We start from the raw sequence: 6,456 nt of genomic DNA on the forward strand, positions 1-6,456 counted from the left end.
GGGCGGGGCCGAGGGAGGAAAATATAAACATCTGGATGGGGCCGCGGGCTCCGTGTTTCCTGTCCCCGTGGAGATTGAATTAGGTGAGCACCTCTTCTTTTACCCACGAAGCTTCTGCTGTGGACCCTAGGGACAAGCTGGGAGGTTACTAAACAAGTGTGAAGATATTTTAATTATACTGCCTATGTCCCAAATTGCTAAAAAGTAAAAATAATAAAGTATAGCTAAATAGTGAACGGGAATAATATACAGGTCACTGCAGGGCATGAAGAAATTAATTTTCTCGCCCCAATCCCCTTCACCAAAGACAGTTTACTTATGTTGAGGTGTTATCAATAAAGAACGCTGGTCTGGGGATCAGACAGACCCAGAATCCAGCTTCACGCCTACAGTTAATCCTCAGTTTACAAAATAAAAATAATTGTGGCTACCACTTGTTGACATCTGCTGCATTAAAGATGCTTCAGGTAGTTGTTACCTTCTTTAATTAGTGCAACAAATCATAAGATGGGTATTGTCTTCATTTTATCTGCGGAAGGCTCAGAGAGATGAGGAAACATGTCCAAGGCAAGCAGCTAATAAGTGCAAAAAGTATTAAGAATGAAACCCAGGCTATTCTGGCTTTAAAGTTGTGTTCTTAAAGATTGTCTCTTAAAATAGAGGGACCAATATGTCTCTGTCTTTCATCACAGTGTGGACAGAAAAAAATATTTTTTTTCTGTGGAATAACCTCACATGGTAATCTGATCACTCATTCCTAACTGGGCAGGTCGGGGTGGGTAGTAACACCCCAGGAATATAACTTCTTTACTAAAAGGCCTATCTTTGCCTTAAGCAAGCCCTGCCGGTTGTTCCTGTGCCAGGTTAACGCACCTTTGAAACGCCCCTTTTCCGACTGCTCCTTCTACAGCAGCTGGAGAGCACAGAATCTTAACTATCCTGTAATCTGATCCGCATGTTGCTTTCTCCCACCTTCTTGTATTCTTCCTTCTGTCCCCTCCGGAATCTCAAATGCATAAAGCGAACTGCACATCTACTACTCTCTGCAGCATTTATTTCAGTCTGGTGAGCCCCTGCTTCCAGATGTAGACTCTGTTTGGCTCAAATAAATTTTTATAAAAATTCTCCGCTGGTTTGGGCGTTCCTAGATTGACAACGAGTGGTGATCACCCGTTGGCCGACCGTGATTTGAAGACTACTGGTTAATGGCAAAAGGCTGTGTAAGACACGGAGCCAAACATGCGGAAGAATATTGTCGATGATGAAGCTTCATAACATGTTAACTATCATTGTTGATGCCTCTTAAAACACACCTGTATTATTTCTGCCTAATCTTAAAGATTAACTTAAATTCCACATCTCTGTGATATGGTCTTGCATTCCCCAAGTAATGTGTTGCTCTTTTCACTGAAATGTTACATGGCATCAGGAGACTTAATTTTTAACCATTAATAAAAGGCTTGATTTTCCTGCCGCTACAATTTTTATTCTTCCTTTATGCATAGAAACAAATTAGTGGTTTAGCAATGTCCTGGTTAGATATTTCTGTTGATAGATTCTTAAAGGGAACTTGTCTTTAGAAAATAAATGTCAAGATAGAGAAAAATAAAATGTTCATGTATTTATTATTCACATTCGTTTTTAATATTTGTTTTGTTTCAGTAACCTTTCTGTAGTGCTAAAAATAAAACATTATAAATAAATCTGAGGTTCTTTTGTTCTCTAGTCCCAGCCCTGCTGACTTCCTAAGAAGTCTTGGTGTTAACCTTGGGTCTGTGCAGTCCTTGATGCTAGTGATGGCAGGGCAAAACAAAAATGCTTAATATTTTGGTATATACTGCCACCTACTGACTTCTTCTGCAATGACACTAAGTGATAGCGAGTCTCAAAAGAAAAAGGCCATCCTTGAGAGTGAAAATTTTCACCTTTGAGAAAATTTTGGGTTGTCACGTTATTGGGGGTGCTACTGGATTTTAGTGAGCAGGGACCAGAGGTGCTAGATGTTAAGATGGTCCCATTTGCTTGGGACATCACTTCACAAAGAAGAATTGTCCTAAATCCAGAATGTTTTCCTTATCTCCTGTGGATATTCATGCAGATGAAAAGTCTATTTGCTGTTATCTGAACCTGTAACATCATTTGGATTTACAAAGAAACACAGTGTATTTTATAAACAATTTTAATATAATGCTGAGTTGTTCAGGATGCAATTATTGTGTACATCAAGAAAAGACTGTATTTTGTTCATTTCAGAACTTTACCAAGAAAGGTTCATCATTGCATAAAACTCTTTCATTTGTGCCCTGGCTGGTGTGGCTCAGTGGATTGAGCACTGGCCTGCAAACCAAAGGGTTGCTGGTTTGATTCCCAGTCAGGGCACATGCCAGGTCCCTGGTTGAGAGGCAACCAGTCGATGTATCTGTCACACATCAATGTTTCTCTCCCTCCCTTCCCATCTCTCTATAAATAAATAAAGTCTTATAAAAAATAAAAGGAGATAAAATGAGAGTTAATGTTTAGTAAACAAATGTTTGTTGGGGTCCTCTGGAAACAATAGGAGATTTTGATTAAAAAGGGCTTTGCTAGGTTCCTCCCTATTTATCACACACTAGTTCAGATTAAACTATACTTGTCTATGATGATAGTACCTTCCTGAAGTAGGTCCTCATTTGTCCTCTAAATCCTTTTGTGGGGGAGGGGAAGGTCAAAGATTCTTTCTGAGTCTTTTGTTTCTCAAAAATAGTCATCTTAAATAACCAAATCTTAAAGAGGCCTATTTCTGTGTGGCAGACTCTGTTGCCCTTCGGAAGCAACCTAGGAAGTCAGACACCTGGAGAAACACAACTCACGCCTAAACAATTCAGGAGCAAAGAAGTAATTATGACGAGAATTAGGAAATATTACAAACATGTGATCATGGAAGATAATGTTTCAAAATTTATGGGATGCTGCTAAAAAGAGCTTAGAGAAAAATTCATGTTTTTAACTGTTTACATTAGAAAAGAAGGAAGGCCTAAAATCAATGATAAAAAGCTAGAAAAAAGTAAAGCGAATCCAAAATAAGTAGCAGTTTAAAATAGATAAACAAATAAACAAAAAACTAAAATAAGTAGCAGTTCATATTTACCAAATATTCCCTTTTATTTTGTAAGGGACATGAGATAACTTTCGGCACAATGAGAGTCGCTGGCGATGTTGGTTCTCTGTTCTTGAGTTTGGTAAAGAAGAATTCAGAGCCAAAAACTCTAGCCCAAGGAGTTCATTTAGCAGGCAAAGTGAAAGTACACTCAAAGGGAAGGGTCAAGTGGGCTGTTCACTGCGCTGCCTTGGCCTTTTAGAAGGAAAGTCACAGAGGAAGAAGTGAGCCGGCTAGGAGGCGTAGACCCAGGAAACAAGCTACCCAGGCAAAAGAAGGGCCCTTGGAGTCAGGGTCAGGGGTTAGCCTGAGCGGAGCTGGTACTGCCCACTTCTCCCCTGGAGGCAAGTCTCCTGTTCGCCTTACAGTTTAGGAGAAAGAAAGCAAAGATGCACACCTGAAGGGAGAAGGGGGAGGGGAGGGGTATGGATTGGTCCAAGGAGAGCAGGTGCTGGGTCCTTTTTTCTAAGAATTTTTATCTGTTTTCTGAAAGGCAGGAATTTTAGGGGATGTCCGAAGGGAGGATCTCAATGAGGTATTCATCAGCTTTCCAGGTGTGTCCTTTTGTTACGAATAGCAAGTGGATTGCTGCTGTCTGCCACCATCCTCTAGGCAAAGTTCCAGAGGCCAGGGTGCGGTGATAAAGGATAGCAGTCTTTATTCAAAAGCTACACAATTTTGGGATTACAGCTTTCCACATGCATTAGTCACTTAAGCTTACCAATTAAGGCTAAAATCTTTAAGTCTTTAGTTACAGCTTTCATCATTTAAACCTATCATTTAAGGCTAAACTCTTTAACACCTGAGTTTTATCTTTCCCCCTGTTAGTTTTTAATTATCTTATTTTTATAGGGTGAGTTTACAAACTAAAACCATGTAAGATACAAAAGCTACACAACTTTGGAAGAACGGCAGACTTCTGCCTCAGAGCTCGTCCCCTCTAGAACACCCAAAGAATAACCCTGCCACCCTCTGCCAGGCTGGCCTGTTCCTAGGCTGCACCCTGGAGTTCCGTCCCATTCAAACTACCGCCTGCAGGCAGCTGCAGTGATACCATCCAGGCATCCTTCAGGAAGAAGAGCCTGAGAGCCAGTCTCTGCCCTCTTTATTTTAAATCTTCCAGCAGCTCCCAGTTCTATGCACTCTGGAAGCAAGGCATTCAGCTTCTCAGCCTGTCCTGTCCTAGGCTGTTCACCATCACCTGGGGAAGCCTCCTCCTTTGGCCTCTCCCTACTCCTCCCCAGTGATCTCATCAGATCTCTCCAGATCACTTTAATATGCTGACTCATCAAAATAAGCATGTAGAATCAGGAACTATAAGATTGTAGTTTCTACTGGTTGGTTGGTGCTGGGGTAAGGGACTCATTGGTCAGCCGTTGCACTGATTCATCTGGTTCTGATACTTTTCTGGGCCTGGATCTGAAACACAACTGAAGCCTAGATGTTACCTCTAGTTTGGCCAAAACTCTCCTCTCTGTGGTCAACAGCCTTGTGACTTTGTTCCTAAGATGACTTGATACAGATCAGAACCTCATTGTCCTGAGGGCCTTATGCTTAAGGGAGTGGTGCTGGGACGCAGACGGAGGCAGGTGAGCCAGGGTGCTGGGTGAGGCCATTCTGAATCAGCTGTCTGTCTCAGGCACCCCATTCCACTTGCCAAGGAATTTTCCTGCTTTTTTACTATCTTGCCTCAATGAGAATGTTTTGCACTTGTCAAATAATTAAATGTACCCTTTCAATGGGTGCAGTTTATTTTACCTAATTTATATCTCACTCAGGTTGATTTAAAAACAAAGGAGCCTTGAGGCAGAAGTGCCTCCTGTGAATTTAGAGAATGTGGGGGAAGGGGTTGTAATGGGGATCATATAAGGTCTTAAGGACTTTTCTTTTGTACTCCGAAGATTGGAATCCATTGGGAGATTTTGAACAGACGACTGCCAAGATCTTATACTATTGCAGGGATTGCACGAGATAACATACATCGAGTACTCAGTTCAGTAAATATTTAATGGATTTTCCTTAGCTTTTTAGGGCAGCGTTTCTGTGAAACATGAAACAATACCACCATCTAGTGGCGAAAATCCTGATTGTTTTTCGAGCAAAACCTTAAAGGTTTATTTAACAAAGGGCATGAAGTTAAAATTTAAACTACTGTATTTCCAATAGGAGTAAATAAATCTGGTAAATCAGAACTTCTTTATATGAAGTGACTTTAAGTAAGCACAAGGTAATATAGTTTCCAAGACACTACTTTCTTCCGTTTCTCCTCCCACCTCCAATATTGGTAGGCCTTCATGTTAGCCTAGTGTTCAGTGGTAAGTCACCCTCTCCCTGGGTGATCTCATGCACAGGCACTCTTATATCTGCCATATACGTGCATTTAAAAGCTTTATCTTTTAGCTCCTGGCCAGACCTTTATTCAAATCCAAGTTCTGAAATAGAGTATTTGGCAGAAGAGCTGCCATCAATCAAAGCTACAGAAACTGTCAAGAAGTAAGACCACCCCATTCCCCATCCCTCCCCACACCGGATTTATGCCTTAAAACTGGCAGAGACCAGCTCGACCCAACAAGGTGACTAATTTCATCTACCGGTAACACCTAGCCTCATTATACACTCATTATACAATAATACATTAGCATGGAAGTATGCTAAACGGCACACCCCACACTGCCATGATCGGAAACGAAAAGCCCATATAAGGACACAAATTGGCCAGTAGAGCTCCTCTGGGAAATCTCCACCTCTTTCCCCGGAGGATTGTGCGTGTTCCTCCCCCTTATTGAATACCCTACCCCCTGCCTGATTAAATGAACCTCAGTATAAAGGAAGCAAATTCCACTAAAGGGGGCTGCTCTGCCTGTGGAGTAGCCTATTTTCTGTCTCACTGCCTCACTAATTAACTCACTTCCATTTTAAAATGTGCCTGCTTGTGTTTGAATTCTTCCCTGCGTGAAGCCAAGAAGCCACAGTGGATCGTGGACCTGTGGGTCCTTAGACCCCCCGAAACACCTGCATCATCTGTAGATCAAAGTTCAAGGCATGTCCTCACCTGTATATTTCCATGGCCTCTCAATCTCCACATATCAAAACGAGAACTCATCCCATCTCCCCCCACATCTGTTCCCATCCTTCCTGCAGCGTGTTGTAAATGACAGGCAATGCTCATGCAGGGACCTAGAACTCATTCTTGCCCCTTTCCCTTCCTAGTCCCCATGTCAGGGCACATAACCACTACTGTGCACTCCATCTCAAAAATTATTTCTCACACCCAGTTACCTTGATCACTCGTTCAGGCTCTGCCTGGTCTCCTGTTACTC

Source organism: Desmodus rotundus, chromosome 8, assembly GCF_022682495.2.
Source record: "Desmodus rotundus isolate HL8 chromosome 8, HLdesRot8A.1, whole genome shotgun sequence".
Classification (NCBI taxonomy): Eukaryota; Metazoa; Chordata; class Mammalia; order Chiroptera; family Phyllostomidae; genus Desmodus; species Desmodus rotundus.